Here is a 16,970-nt window from a genome sequence, read left to right as displayed (position 1 = left end):
GGGATATTACATTGTATGCTTTTGGCTTGTGATTATAAATTATAGTTTAAAATTATAATTAATTTAAATTATATAATTAAAATTGTAACTCCCACAGTGGACCTGTGTTAAATAAATTATTGGCAAAGACAATCTCAGTCTCTGAGCATAATTTGTGTGAACAAAAAAACCTTTAAAATTAAATTTAAAATAATGTGATTTTCTCCCTAAATTTCAAATTGTATAACTTTGTTTTACATGATATTTCAACTGTGTAGTACTGAATATGCTATATATAGTGTCTTTATTTTTAAATATAGCATTTAATTTGTACCCAAGGATTTCTTTAAGTTGCATTTTTAAATGAGATTTATGGAACTCTGGATCATTAGTTAGAAAATAAGAGTATAAATCTGATTCTATTTATGACAGTTGCCAAGGGAATACTGAGCATAAATTTGGTCCTAAAGTTCACAGGGAAATTAGCTAAAAAAGAGAAATTTCTGGGGAGCCTGGGTGGTTCAGTCAGTTAAGCATCTGACTCTGGATTTCTGCTGAGGTCATGATCTCAGTGTCCTGGGATCAGGCCCTGTGCTCAGCGTGGGGTCTGCTTGAGATTCTTTCTCTCCCTCTCTCCCTCTGCCCCTCCCCTCTGTGCTTTCTCTCCCCCCCCCAAATAAATAAATCTTAAAAAAAGGAAAAATGTCCTCCATCAGTTGAAAAAAAGGAATTATCTAGCCTTCAAGAAAATGTGTGTTTTTCTTTTATCTGTAAATCAAAAAATGTGTTTCTTCTTTGTCTCACTGCACTTTCTAACCTAGCCAGATAGAAACAATGTTAATGTAGCTTTCTGCAAAACTCAGAGCTTGTTCTTTGAAGATGTTAACTGTAATAGGTCAAGTCAACACAGCCTACATACTGATTGTAACAACACCTGAAGAGGTTCATTTACTCAGAATATGTAAAACATCAGGATTTGTTGAGATCATAGTCCATCCAATGGAAAAGAATTGGCCAAAAATATGTGTAGTTTAAAACTTATAATAATGTTCTAAAGTATACAATGATAACTCATGATTCAATGTTTGATTCTCTCTCCTCACTCTACCTGACTTAGCAGCAGCATTTGGCACAACTGATCATTCTTTCCTGTTTGGCTGTCCTTTACTTAGATTCTTTAGCACTGTACTCCCTTGGTTTTCCCCCTGCTTTACTGATTGCTCCTTCTCAATCTCTTTCACTGATTTTTCTTCATCTCTCTAACCTATAAGCAATGAAGGGCTTTGGTAAGTAAGTAAGGTACTTATCCCTCTAACGTTTTCTATCTACACCAACTACGTGGGTGATCTTTTTTATTCATTTGGATTTAAATTTCATCTATGCTCTGGCAATTCTCATATGTATATGTCTGGTCCAGATCATGCCTCTGAACTTAACTTCTATATTCAAATGACTACTTGACATTTTCACTTGGCTATTTAATAAGCATTACAAAATCAACTAGTCCAAAATGGAAATCCTGACATGCCCTTACAAATTTCTCTTTCTACCATCTTTTCCATTTAAAATATGACATCTCCATCTTCCAGTTGCTTAAGCCAAAAGTATTAAGGGTAATTTTTGACTTCTTCCTTTCCTTTATATTTACATTCAATCCAGCACATCCTGTCTATTTACCTTTAAAATATATCTAGAATCCAAATACTTTTCACCACATCTCTCACCTGGATCATTTTAATAGTTTTATAATAGTCTTCATAAATTAAATTTTGCCCTTACTGTTAACCCAATTCAAACATACGAGATAATGCTACTTCCTACTCAATGCCCTATAGTGGTTTCTAAACTTTTTTCTAAGCTTTTCAGTCTGACTTACCCTAAATTTTATTGCCCAGATGCATTATCATAGGACCACATCTTTCAAATAATGTTCCCATGCTTCAAAAGTGCTCATGATAGCTAGTAGTTTTCTTTTACAAAACGAATCATTGTGCTTTGCTTAAGATTAGAGGTTGGTACCAGGTCTCTTTTTATAAGCTAAGTTCCTCCTACTATTTTGCATAAATGTTATTTATGATACAGGGGTTGGATTTGAGATAGGACAGGTTTTTTAATACATGGCCAAGGTATAAGTAAATTCCTACATTTATCGTGAAAGCCTATTATCCTGTTAAGTGTGGAAAAGTAGGGATAAGAGGAGACAAATGAAGAGTCTATAGATAAACATATACCGAAACCACTAAATAAATATTTAATATACCAGAGGATCTGTGTATAAGAAACTTTTTTGTCTACTAAGAAATAACTATGTTGACTAGACAAGATGGGGAGGGACACCGTCTCTGTGCTTTGAAGGTACACTTCTCAGGGTTGGAACAGAAATCAAATTGCTATTGGTTCTCATGACCAGCAAAGTCAGTAGTTATTTGTGAGCCAAAACTGAATAGAGCTGTCAAAGTATGATCTAGATTTACTGACAATTCTCAGTCCAGAGGTTGAAACTTTGCCATATAGCCATACAAACTGAAGGACATTACAGAATGTTCAAATTAGCTCAAGAATATCTGAAAGGCTACCTCCATTCATTGCACCTTACTGAGGTTGTAGGCATCTAGAGTTCTAAGGGGTGTCATAATTTGTATCATCATATTAGAAGGAGCAAGCATAAAGAAATGTCATGGTTACTCTGAATTAAGTTTATAGTGGGAGAGGATGAAATTCAGCAGGAGAAAGTGAGGAATTAATAAAGAAATGCTCAATGCAATTTGATATCAATGGATTCTTTAGCCTCTGCCTCTGAGGGCAAGCAGATACATATAGTAAGAATCCAAGGCATAACTGAAAGTTACTATGTAGACAATTAGTTTGGTTTCTGATACTACAAAGCCTTCTACAGGTAGTATAGACATTTTAGATTCTAGGTATCTAGGGGGTTTGTGGATTGGAGTAGCTTTCCCATTTGGTTGTAAGATAGTACGTGTCACAGAAAGTAGAGGTGGAGTTTAACATATCCATTTCTCAGGATATATGGACTTCGCTGGATTTTTTTTACCCTGAAACCAGGACCAATGGGACATACACATAGTGTGTGACCATGACAACTACTTGAAGTGTATGCCCATATTTATTTCTGGGAACTATTTTGTAAATTGTAGAAGACTTCAAACTTAAAGTGTTCATAATCAGCCTTAACTGGTCTGCCTTATCATAGACACTCAGAAATATCTTCTGAATACAAGAATAAATAAATGAATGTTTGAATGGTTGAATTAGTGAGTAACGTATGAGTGAATGACAAAAAAAGACCTATCTGTCCTCAATTATCTCCTAGTCTATGAGGAAGACAGAGGTAGCAAATAAAACTAATGAGTTAAGTGGTGTGCTGGAGGTAATTCAAAAGTAGCATAGTGTCACCAAAAATGGATCCTTATTCTTTGTGAGAGAGTTTTCATGGGGGTAGAGCAGAAAGATGATGCTTGAATTATTAATCAACCCCGTTCAAAAATGTCTTAGCTTTATTTGCCATTCCCCTTAAACAATATCATTTCATTTTGCTTCACTAATAATTTATGTGAGTATATCTAAAACCTTCACTGCTTTTTAACTTATTGCTTCATATTTTAAAACACCAAACATTCCTGATTATAATTGCTCTTCTGACTCACTGAAAGTTGTCCTTCTTGACTGCCATTAAAATACATAATATTCAAAATTATTTCTTTTGAAAAATTAAGTTGCCTTTATATAATGGATTTATTTCTTCATTTACATTTCTAATAATGCTTCTAACTTATATGACTGACTTCTAAGTTTAAGATGTAAGTTAGTGGAGAATAGAGGTTGGGAGATGGCTGCAGAGTAGGAGGACCCCAGGCTCACCTTGCCCATGAATAACTATCAAATCATCATAAATACGCCAGACATTGACCTGAAGACTGAAAGAACCAACTCCACAGCTAAAGGTAGAGAAGAGGACACATTGGAGAAGTTAGGAAATGAGGAGTTGTGGTTTGGGAGAGAAACAGATCATGGCTGCTTGGGCAGAGAGGGAGCTGCGGTTGTGGAAAAGGGTGAGAGACAGACCGTGCACTGAGAGTGAACAGGAAAAACAAATCCCCATAACAATTGGCTCAGAAAGTGAGGGGGGCCAATTTCATGAGTTCTTGCAACCAGGGGGCCCTTAAAGTGTGGAGTTTTAAAGGTCAGTGGGTTTGGCTCTGGGAGGGGTTGGAGGACATTGGGCTGCTCTTAGGGAGAAGACAGACAAACAACATGCGCACATATATCATGGAAACAGAGATCTGAAGAGTGCCTGAGGCACACAGTGGAGAGGTTACTCACTCATCCTGGAGTGTGTCCCAGAGAGACAGCATTCACAGAGATACCCTCTGGGAACAAAAGAACTGGCTGGTGCCATTTTCTAGCCTCACCCCTCAGCATAAGCACATGGCCACCCATGGGAACCAGTGGAGGGCTGACACTCACTACCCAACTTGCTTACACCAAGACTTGCCCCCCCACCCCCCAGGGGAACTGCCCCTCCCAGTCATGCTTGCCTAGTCCCAGCATGGTGGGAGCCCCTCCCCCAGGAAACAGGCTCTATCCCTCATGACACTGTGTCTCCCCACACAGGAGTTTTGCAGAACTTTGGTTCCTGCAGTGGTGGCACTGGGTCTCACTTCATAAGCAGATCAGAGCACACCTAGTTAAAACAGGCCAGGGACCAAACACTGCCCATAAGAGGCAAAGAGAGTCTCTGTAGATGACTAGCCTGAAGGATAAAACGTCCAAAACAAAACAGCAGAGCACACACAGCACACATTGAAGAAACTCCCAGAATTTCCAGGCCCTGAGGAACAGAGGGACACTACACAACAGGGCACTTTAAGACCTCTTCTTCGTAAGATCATTACCCGCAAGAATAGGAGACATGGCTGACTTCCCTAACACACAGAAACAGGCACAGAGACTTAGACAAAATGAGAAGACACAGAAACTTATATCAAATGAAAGAACAGGACAAGGCTGAAGCCAGTTATCTCAGTGAAACAGATATAAGTAATATGTCTGATACAGAATTTAAAGTAATGATCATAAGGATCCTCACTGGACTTGAGAAAAAGAATGGAAGACAGGAGGGAGACCCTCAACACAGAGAAAAGGAATAACACAGCAGAGATAAAGGGCTTAATAAATGCAATGAGAAACATGTTTCACAGAATGAACAACAGGATGGAAGAAGCAGAGAAACAAATTATTGACCTAAAAGACTGAGAAATGGAAAGTAATCAAGCTGAACAAAAGAGAGAAAAAAGAATTATGTAAAACAAGAATACACTTTGGCATTTCCATGACTCCATCAAATGTAATAACATCTATGTTATAGGAGTCCCAGAAGAAGAGAGAGAAAAGGGGGCAGAAAAATTATTTGAAGAAATAATAGCTGAAAACTTCCCTAACCTGGGGAAGGAAATAGATATCCATATCCAGGAGGCATAAAGAACTCCCATCAAAATGAGCAAAAGTAGATCCACAACAAGACATATTATAACTAAATTAGCAAAATATAGTAATAAAAAATTTTAAAAGCACCAAGACAAAAGAAGACAGTAACTTACAAAGGAAAACCCATAAGGCTAGCAGGTGTTTCAGCAGAAACTTTGCAAGCCAGAAAGGCTATCATTCAGAAGAGAAGGAGAGATACAAAGTTTCTCAGACAAACAAAAACTAAAGGAGTTCATGACCACTAAACTAGCCCTGCAAGAAATACTAAAAAGGACTCTTTGAGTGGAAAGGAGAGACCAAAAGTGACAATATAAAGGTAGGAAACAAACAAACACAGTAAAAACGAAGCTTTCTGTAAAAAATCAACCAAGGAGCTCACAAAATAAAAAGATATAAAATATAACATATACCTACAATATGGGGAGGAGAGGAGTAAATAATGGGTTCAAACTTAAGTGACCACCAACTTAATATAGACTGCTATATGCAGAAGAGGTTATACTCAAACCTAATGGCAACCATACATCAAAAACCACTAATTAATTTGCAAAAATAAATACAAAGAGACCCAAATATACCACTAAAGAAAATCAGCAAAACATGAGAGAAAGATTAAAACGGATTAAAGAAAATTTTCAGAAACAACAAAATAATAAAATGATGGTAAACATGTATCAATAATTACTTTGAATGTAAATTGACTATATGCTCCAATCAAAAGACATAAGGTGACAGAATGGATAAAAAAGCAGGACCCATCCATATGCTGCTTTCAGGACACTCATTTTAGACCTAAAGCCAGCTACAGATTGAAAGTGAGGGGAGGGAGAAATATCTATTATGCAAATGGATGTCAAATAAAGCCAGAATAGCAATACTTACATCAGACAAAGTAGACTTCAAAACAAAGACTGTAACAAGAAACAAAGAAGGACACTATATACTAATAAAGGGGACAATTCAACATGAAGATACAACACCTATAAATATTTATGCACCCAAAATGGGAGCACCCAAATACATAAAACAGTTAGTAACAAACATAAAGGAATTAACTGAAAATAATACAATAATAGTAGGGGACTTTAACACTCCACTTACATCATGGATAGATCATCTAAACAAAAACTCAACAAGGAAACAATGGTTCTGAATGACACACTGGACCAGATGGATTTAACAGATATATTCAGAACATTCCATCCTAAAACAGCAGAATATACATTCTTTTCAGTGCACATGGAAGACTCTCCAAAATAGATCACATATTAGCCCATAATACAAGCCTCAACAAATTCAAGAAGATTGAAGTCATGCCATACCTTTTCTGATCACAATGCTATGAAACTAGATATCAACCACAAGAAACAATCTGGAAAGACCACAAATACATGGAAGTTAAATAACATGCTACTAAAAAATGAACGAGTCAACCAGCAAAAAAGAAGAAATAAAAAAGTACGTGGAAACAGATGAACATGAAAACACAGCAGTCCAAAATCTTTGGGTTGCAGTAAAAGCTGTTCTAAGAGGGAGGTTAATAGCAATACAGGCCTACTTCAAGAAGCAAGAAAAATCTCAACAATCTAACCTTACACCTAAAGGAGCTAGAAAAGGAACAACAAACAAAACCCAAAACCAGGGGAAGGAAGGAAATAATAAAAATTAGATCAGAAATAAATTATACAGACACTAAAAGCAATAGAACAGATCAATAAAACCAGGACCTGGTTCTTTGAAAAAAATCAATAAAATTGATAAACCTCTAGCCAGATTTCTCAAGGAAAAAAGAGACAAGGACACAAATAAATAAAGTCACAAATAAGAGAGGAAAAATAGGAACCAACACCACAGAAATAAAACAATTATAAAAGAATATTATGAAAAACCAAATACCAAAAAATTGGACAACCTAGAAGAAATGGGTAAATTTCTAGAAACATATAAACTATCAAATTGAAACAGGAAGAAAGAGAAATTTTGAACAGACCAATAACCAGCAAAGAAATTGAATCGCTAATCAAAAAACTCCCAACAAACAAAAGTCCGGGACGAGATGGCTTCACAGGTAAATTCTACCCAACATTTAAAGAAGAGTTAATGCCTATTTTCAAAGTATTAAAAAAAATAGAAAAAGAAGGAAACCTTCCAAATTCATTCTACAAGGCCAGCATTACCCTGGTGCCAAAACCAGATAAAGACACTACTAAAAAAGAGAACCACAGGCCAATATCCCTGATGGATAGAGATGCAAAAATCCTCAACAAAATACTAGCAAACTAAATCAAACAATAAATTAAAAAAATCATTCACCATGCTCAAGTGGGATTTATTCCTGGGTTGCAAGGGCACTTCAATATTCACAATGTGATAAATCACATCATTAAGAGAAAGGATAAGAACCATATGATCAGAGGCACCTGGGTGGCACAGTCATTAAGCGTCTGCCTTTGGCTCAGGGCGTGGTCCCAGCGTTCTGGGATCGAGCCCCACATCAGGCTCCTCTGCTAGGAGCCTGCTTCTTCCTCTCCCACTCCCCCTGCTTGTGTTCCCTCTCTCGCTGGCTGTCTCTCTCTGTTAAATAAATAAATAAAATCTTAAAAAAAAAAAAGAACCATATGATCATTTCAAAAGACAAGGAAAGCACTTGACAAAGTGTAACATCCATTCATGATAAAAACCTTCAACAAGGTAGGTTTAGAGGGAACATATCTCAATATTAAAAAATGGCCATATATGAAAAATCCATAGCTAACATCATCCTTAATGGGAAAAAACAGAGCTTTTCCCCTAAGGTTAGGAACAAGTCAAGGATGTCTACTCTCATCATTTTTATTCAACACAGTACTGGAAGTCCTAGCCACAGCAATCAGATAACAAAAAGAAGTAAAAGGCATCCAAATCAATAAGGAAAAAGTAGAACTTTCATTTTCAGATGACATGCTACTATATATAAAAAACACAAAAGACACCACCTAAAAACTACTAGAACTGATTTCAGTAAAGTTGCAGGATGCAAAATCAACGTACAGATATCTGTTGCATTTCTATACACCAATAATGAAGCAGCAGAAAGAGAAATTAAGAAAATAATCCCATTTGCAATTGTACCAAAAACCATAAGATACCTAAGAATAAACCTAACCAAAGAGGTAAAAGAATTGTACTCTGAAAACTACATAACACTGATGAAAGAAATTGAAAATGACACAAAGAAATGAAAAGACATGCCATGCTCATGGATTGGAAGAACAAATATTGTTAAAATGTCTATACTACACAGAGCAATCTACACGTTTAATGCAATCTCTATAGAAACACTAACAACATTTTTCACAGAACTGAAACAAACTATTCTAAAACTTGTATGGAACCACAAAAGACCCTAAATAACCAAAGTAATCTTGAAAAAGAAAAGCAAAGCTAAAGGCATCACGACCCTGGATTTCAAATTATATTACAAATCTGTAGTAATCAAAACAGTATAGTACTGGCACAAAAATAGACACATAGATCAAAGGAACAGAATAAAACCCAGAAATAAACCTACAACTATATAAAAAACTATAATCATCAATTAACCTTCAACAAAGCAGGAAAAAATATCCAATGGGAAAAGGACAGTCTCTTCAATGAATGGTGTTGGGAAAGCTGGAAAACAACATGCCAAAGAAAAAATCTGGACCACTGTCATACACCAAAGACCTAAATGTGAGACCTGAAACCATAAAAATCTTAGAAAAGAATATAAGCAGTAACCTCTCCAACATCAGCTGTAGTGACTTTTTTCTAGATATGTCTCCTGAGGCAAGGGAAAGAAAAACAAAAATAAACTATTGGGAGTATATCAAAATAAAAAGTTTCTGCACAGGGAAGGAAACAACAGAACTAAAAGACAACCAATGGAGTGGAAGAAGATATTTGCAAACGACATATCCTTCTAACATCTTAGTATTTAAATCCTAGTAAGTTTCTTCTGTTTTCATGGTCCAGGTTGGGTACTATTTTGATATATACCCAAAGGATATATTACATACACTGTTCTCCATGACTGGATTTAAGTAAATTCTGATCATTCTGATTTGATATAGGGAATACTCAAATCCAAGACCACCTCTTAGACTAAGGTGTCTTAGTTGAAATTAATCATCTCAATTACTATCTATTGATTTATATTAGTTTAAACTCAATGGTAACATCTTCTTGACATTGTACCCAAATTCGAAGACTTCGCCTTAGTATATTATTTAATATATTGGCCACATCATTCAAATGGAGTTGAAATGGGATTCAGCTACCTATACAGAAGATAATTCACTCATCTATTCACTCATTCAAGAGTTCATCAAACTCCTATTAGATGCTCCACAATCTTCAAGACTCTAGGGATAGAGTGATGGACAAGACAGCCAAATACTGGCTTTCTTGGATCTGATCTATTTTTTGGGAGGCAGATTTAAAAAAAAATAAATTTACTAACAAAAATTTTCTATCAATAATATATAATCTGTATAATATAATATCAGATAATTATATAGAGTAATGTGTTACCATGATAAACAGAATACAAAACTCTATCACATGAAAATAGGATTTCACTTTTATGGTCATTCTCCCAAAGACTCATAACCATAATCTAACTATAAGAAAACCATCATGGTACTATGGACTCTGGAAAACAAACTAAGGGTTTCAGAGGGGAGGGGTGTGGGGGGATGGGTTAGCCCGGTGATGGATATTAAGGAGGGCATATATGGCAATGAGCACTGGGTGTTATACACAAACAATGAATCATGGAACACTACATCAAAAACTAATGAAGTACTGTATAGTGACTAACATAACATAAAGAAAAGAAAAAAAGAAAAGAACAACATCAGACAAACCCAAATTGAGAGACATTCTACAAAAGTCCTGACCAGCATTCCTCAAAACTCTCAAGATCATCAAAAACAAAGAAATTCACAGTCTAGAGGATCCTAACTCTATCATGGTGACTTATAAAACGCAGTTTTATAAGGATAAATATACTACTTATATGGGACTTTAGCTGATACATTAATCATTTTTCATAGATGCTGCAATGCTGAACCAAAAAAAAAAAGAGAGAGAGAGAGAGAATTGACTCAATTCTTTTTACATATTTTAAAGGCAGTGTTTAATAATCAAATACTTTTAACATTTAAGTTCCTTGAATCAGCACATTTCAAGCAGTAAACGCAACATCTGCAACTATTGCTTAATCCCCAAAGAACACTCTCTTTTAATCAATTAAACTCATTACATTTGAATGTTCATTTCCTTTTAGTACACTACTTAACTCATTATGAAAAACTAATGTGTTTATGATTACCAAGCCCATTAAATAACTTTCTGAAAATAAATCTCCTAGAGAAGTTCTAAAAACATATTTCTCAAGGGATAGACTGGACCTTTCTAAGGGATTTTCCACTATTTCCCTGGGATAGGTGGTCCGAAAGGACAACACATAAGAAATGACAATCGATCTGCAATAAGAGTGATGAGGAACTTTCCATGGGAAGAACTGGGGAAAGGAATTCCAGTCAGAAAGAAGGACAAGTTTAAAGATGTAGAGACTTAAGTTATATCAATTCCCTTTCAAAGTTCCCTTTATTTATGCTCTAGACATGGGGCTCTACTTCTGAAAGGTTTTTGTCTTACATATTTTATAATCACACTCATGTAGCAGAAAGAGGCAAATCACGGAATCACAGAGTTGTAGGGCACATGGAAGTGATGTAGTCCAATTTTCACACTCTGTAAATGAGACAAATGAGGACTAGAGTGGCTAAGGGACTAAGCTTACATATTCCCTGGCTCACAGAACCAGATTATTTCACCCTCCCATAAACAATGTTCAAAATGGATCTACATGATTTAGTTTTAAAATTCTCACTTTGAATTATTTAAAAAGCACTAGCCTAAAACAAATCTGTAGCATCTTTTCACAATCAGTTTCATTTCCCAAAATGGGCCTGTTACCACTATGTAACCCTCGCTAAACTTTGCCATTTATAAGAGGATTAAACAATGCCATGTTTTTATTCACTGGTAGATTCTAAAAAAGAGTAAGGGTAACCTAAAGTTAGAATCTGGTCAAGAGTAAAAGCACAAATAAGTAGGTCATTACAACATGAAACCCAAATAAAGGTTAAACTAACACATAAACAGAAACTAAAGTATTTATAAATAAATCAGACTTTCTCACATGAAATAGCATTTATTAAACAATCAAAGAATATTATTGAGAAATTTTCTTCTAAGGAATTGGAAAAGAATTCTATTTGCTATGCCTGGAGAAGGAATGGTCTTAAACTATGTATCATAAACAAGTAATATCAAAGAGGAAATACTTTGTAGAAATTACAGTAACACTGGAGGAGTCTCTGATCCCAGGGCACTTCCTACCATTGTCATGATTTATAGTCAACTCCTGAATAGATCAAGGCTGGTCAAAATGTTATGATGAGACACACGTCTTTTTGAACATAGTTACTAAGTAATTGTTTTCTCAGGCACGTTTTTCATATAGACTACATTCTCAATGATTTTTTTCCCTAATAAAGATTTACTTGAAAAACTGAAAAAGAAAGACCTTCCTTTAGTGCATGTTTTAAATTATGTTTATTAGGGTGATGTGGACAGTTTATTTATGTTTAATTTTTTTGTAGCACTGGGTCATGGAGGGACAATAATTTGGTTCAGAATAATGTGACTCAATAATTAAGACTAATGGATGAATTATAAGCATTATCTAACTGATAAAATCATATAAAAATTATTAATCGATGTGTGCAAATGATTTTTAGAGGACTGTGTTTTTGAATCCTGTTGTCTCTTCTTCCTCTAAACTCTTCCCTTGACTCCTGTTTGACTTACATCCTCATTAATCTATCATGTTTTAAAATAAATTTAAAAAACTTATTCTCTTCTGTTCCCAACTAATAACATTTATTGTTACTTTTCCTTAATCTTACTGTGAAATCTATTTTTTTTTTAAGAATCTCCGTTTCCTCCCAAACATCCTTGACTTGGCTCCTCAGGTAATCTTATTCATTGACCTTTCTCAGTATGGTGTCAGCTCCACTCCACTACAATAAGCCTCACGTGTTTTCTATGTTTGAGGGCTCCATGCTAGATTTTCTACTCTGTTTGGCTTCATATTGCATTGTGGAAAATTTAGGGATAGCAGATTAAAATTTTCATATAATTTAGGCAAGATGAATTAGTTTGTGGAAAAATTTTTACTCTCCATGTTGATCAAAAGTATCAGATAAATGCTGTATACTGCACTCACATGGTTTTGGAAAAGACAGGGCAAATCTTGTAAATAAAACATTCATTATTTCTCCTAGAAGTTACCAAAGATTTAGATCAGAAGGTGGCTTTAGAGTCTTTCCAATAATAAGCAGCACCTTGTGGAAAAAGTTTCCATAGATATTGATAGAGTGTTAGGTCTTCAAAAAATCAAAAACTTGGATGGATATACATGGGATGTTTCCTATGTTTAAAGGCTGCCATATTACTTGAATAACTTGTCCAGTGGATCTAAAATGGCAGTGGGAGTAATTAGAGTCATTTTAGGTTTGTTTGGTTTTTTTAAACATATTTCTATTTAGCTGACTTGACATAATCAGAATTACTTCAGAGTCTGTAGGTAGTCACTTTGGTGCTCCATATTTGTTTTTGTTTTAATGTATTGTTTAATGAAGCTAGTAGTTTTACTCACAAAAATGCTTTAGGCAATTTCTATCCAAAGCGTTTACAAAGTCTGAACTTTCTTTATATTTAGTTGCTACTTATAGTAATTCAGCAGTTCCAAATACTCAATACAGAACCAGTAAAATAAATCTGGCTCCAGTACATATATTCTGACTTATGAGATTTCATAATTCAGTCTCAGAAATCAGGAAACATGAACAAGAAGCCATGAATCATGGCAAGTTTCTGAAGCTACATGTGAATTAGAAACCAGAACCTCAAAATAATATTATAAATAAAACCCACACCACAAAACCCATAGTCCTGCTCACTAATAAAGAAACAAAATGTATGATCCTGTTTTGAAGTTCACTGAATAAATTAATAAAGAGCCAGCTTATGTGCTTGTCCAGACAAATAAAATCTAACTTCTCAGTTTATTGTTTGAATCTCAGTTTTTAAACTATTATACACCTTTCTTATATCTCACTTTAGAGGTTAGCTTTTCAACTTTTTATTTTAAAATAATTTTAAAGTTATAGAAGCATTGCTATAGTCCAAAGAATTCCCATTACTATCACAAAATTCTCCAGTCATTAACATTTAAAATCATTTTAAATATTTATCTCTCTCTCTCTCCCTATATATAATTTATATATAGCATGTGATTTTTTTCTAAACTACTAGAGCGTAAGATGCAGACTTGATACTATATTACTGCCAAAGATTTCAATATATATTTCCTAAAAGACAAAGATACTTTCTTACATAATCAGAGTACATCAAAATCAGGAAACTAAAACTGACACAGTACCACCATCAATCCACAAGCTTCAGTCAAATTTTGGCAACAGTCCCAATAATGTCCTCCTTAGCAAAATAATAATAATAATAATAATAATAATTAATAATAATAATAATCTACAGTCAGAAACCCAGTGCAGGATAACATGTTGCACTTATTTGTCATGTCTCCTTACGCTCCTTCAATCTGGTACAAATTCTCTGTATTCCTTATGTTTTGTAATCTCGATGTTTTTTAAGTATATGGGTCAATTATTTTGTAGAACTTTGGGTTTGTTGGATGCTTACTCGTAACTAGATACAGGTTATCCATTTTAACCAGAATACACCCAGAAGCGGTGCTATGTTCTTCACAAGAGTATATTACAATGTCACATTACTAGTGACATTAAATTTGATCACTTAAGGTGGTATCTGCTAGGTTTCTTCACTATAACATTACTATATTTTTCTTTATAATTAAGAAGTTATTTTGTGGACAAATACTCTAAGATAATGTAAATTAATTTTCTTTTCTTTTGGGGCATGTTTTAAATGTAGATTATATTCTCAGTGTTCACCCACTAGTTCTGGAATACATTTATAAGTCTGGCTTGATTAGATTGCTATAATGTTGGCCTAATGATGATTTTTCTGTTATTTCCTCTCCATTTGTTTTCCCAATACCTTTTATTGAAGAGACTTTCCTTTCCCTGTTGTGTATTCTTGGCACCCTTGTCATAGACTAGTTGACTATATGTGCATGTTTATTTCTGTGCTCTCTTTCCTGTTCCATTGGGCTCTGTGTCTGTTTTTATGCCAGTATCATATTGCTTTGATTACTATAGCTTTGTAATATAGTTTGAAATCAAGATGTGTAATGCCCTCCTGGGCATTAAAACTCTGGTTTTCTTCCTTAAAATTGTTTTGGCTATTGAGGTTTTTTGTGGTTTTATATGAATTTTAGGATTGTTCTTTCTATTTCTATGAAAAACGCTATTGGAATTTTGATAAAGATTGCATTAAATCTGTAAATGACTTTGGGCAGTATGGACATTTTCACAATATTAATTCTTCTGATCTCAGAATACAACATATCTTTCATTTGTATCTCTGTCAACTTCTTTCATTGATGTCTTATAGTTTTCAGTCATAAACACATTTTCTTCCATGCATTCTTTCTTCCATTCATTCTTTCTTTCATGCATTGTTTTCCCCCAACCTTTTCCACATCGGTAGCCCTCTGATTCCTCAGTCCTTATAATTTCTATTTCCCCTGAATCATCCCAATACTGAGATACTGCATTTGCAGGTTATTACTTACCCTGTTACTCTTGTTTTCTGTTCACAACCAATAAAACTTAGCAATTTTACCACTCCATTTTGCCTTGTGTTATACGTGTTCCACCTGTTATTCATGATGGGGTCCTCATTGGCAGCTGACCAAATGGTGATCCAGTTACAAAATTCCCATTAATTATCTGTTTCAAACACTAGTCTTGATACCATCTGCCATAGATCAGGTTCTTAGAAAACTGACTCCTGAGAAAAATATGTGTGAAGTGGTTTATTGGGAAGTATTCTCAGGAACCACTCTAAGAAATGAGGAAAGGGGAATTGGGTAAGGGAGACAATTAATTGCAACACACTTGCAACAGAGAACTTGGCTAAACCCAAGGAAGCTCTGACGCTAAGGTGGCTCTTTGGAGAAGTCCCAAATTGAAAAAAGGTGGCCAGGCCGTCATAGCCTATTAGATGTAGACTACCCCTGTGAACACACTTTTTGTCTTTGACCAAGAGTGATGTCCCAGGAGTAATTTGGCTATTACTAACCATTAAACAATACTTGAGGCAGCTGGAAAAAAAGAGTGCCTCAGGGCTGAAGGGGAGAATCTGATGGTGCACCACAGTATCCATAACATTACAGTTCACTTTGTGGAGTGCCCCATTTTATGAATACATCACAATTTTAAAGTTAATTTTGTCAGTGCACATTCGGTTTACTTCCAGTGTTTTTCATTTGTAAACCATGCTGCTAAAATAGTCTTGTACATGTCTTATGGTGCACTTGTAAAGAGAAGTTTCCAGGAATGAGTCCAAAAGATAATTTTACAAAGTGCTCAATTGTTTTGAAATTAGTTGGACAAATTTTGACTCTCGACAGCAATTTTGATCCATACACTCTCCAACATTTGATATTATTTGACTTCCTGAATTTTCCCCATATAGAGGTCATTAAATGATAACTCCTTGTGTCTTATTTTGCTTTTTCTTTGTAAATCAGTTTTAGGTATAAATGAATTAAATTAGAATTGAGGCACTCCTAATAAAGATAGCTTCTAAAAAATGGTAATATATTTAAAAACAACTAATTTAAATGAGCATGTGTTATAACTAGCTGATTTACAACCAACTGGATAGCTCTGGGAACCTGAGTGGAGGGGTATTTGTTTTTAAAGTTGTCAAACCATTATGAACTCTTTAAGAACATATTATCCTAAATGACTTGTATTTTCTTTATAATTACCTCAGCATGAGTTCCCACACGCCTATTTCATTGGGGATAATGCTCTGGCGACTTTGAAAATGTATTTGGTATTAGATTCACTAATCTCTATTAGTGAATATTGACACTGAATCTTGAAACTGATATTAAAGAAGCAGAGGCTTTTTCTTTTCTTTTTAAGAAACTAATTTCCCTCATTGACAAAAGCCATAGTTTAACCTCTATTCTATATATAGGAGGAAACTATAACTATTTAGGAAATGGAGTTGCTTTAGTGCAGTATTTGTGAATACCTCTGGATTTCTTTTCATTCATTCATTCATTCATTCATTCATTCCCTCCTAATATGTATTGAACTTTTTTTCATTTCATGTGCTATGTGACTTTGGATCACAAGATAGGGTACCTCTTCCAGAAACAGTAAGCGTGTAAATGAGTGAAACTTCTTCATACCTTCTTTTACCCAAACAGGGTG

At 34.8% G+C, this 16,970-nt stretch overlaps 1 pseudogene; it reads left to right on the top strand.

Moving 5' to 3' along the window:
• The first annotated feature begins 3,865 nt into the window (after positions 1-3,865).
• The window catches only part of LOC117795971, a 96,102-nt pseudogene continuing 82,997 nt past the window's right edge, over positions 3,866-16,970 (top strand).

The sequence above is a fragment of the Ailuropoda melanoleuca genome, chromosome 2 (assembly GCF_002007445.2).
Source record: "Ailuropoda melanoleuca isolate Jingjing chromosome 2, ASM200744v2, whole genome shotgun sequence".
Classification (NCBI taxonomy): domain Eukaryota; kingdom Metazoa; phylum Chordata; class Mammalia; order Carnivora; family Ursidae; genus Ailuropoda; species Ailuropoda melanoleuca.
The sequence above is the reverse complement of the archived record's forward strand: the minus strand, read 5'-3'. Positions and strand labels throughout refer to the sequence as shown.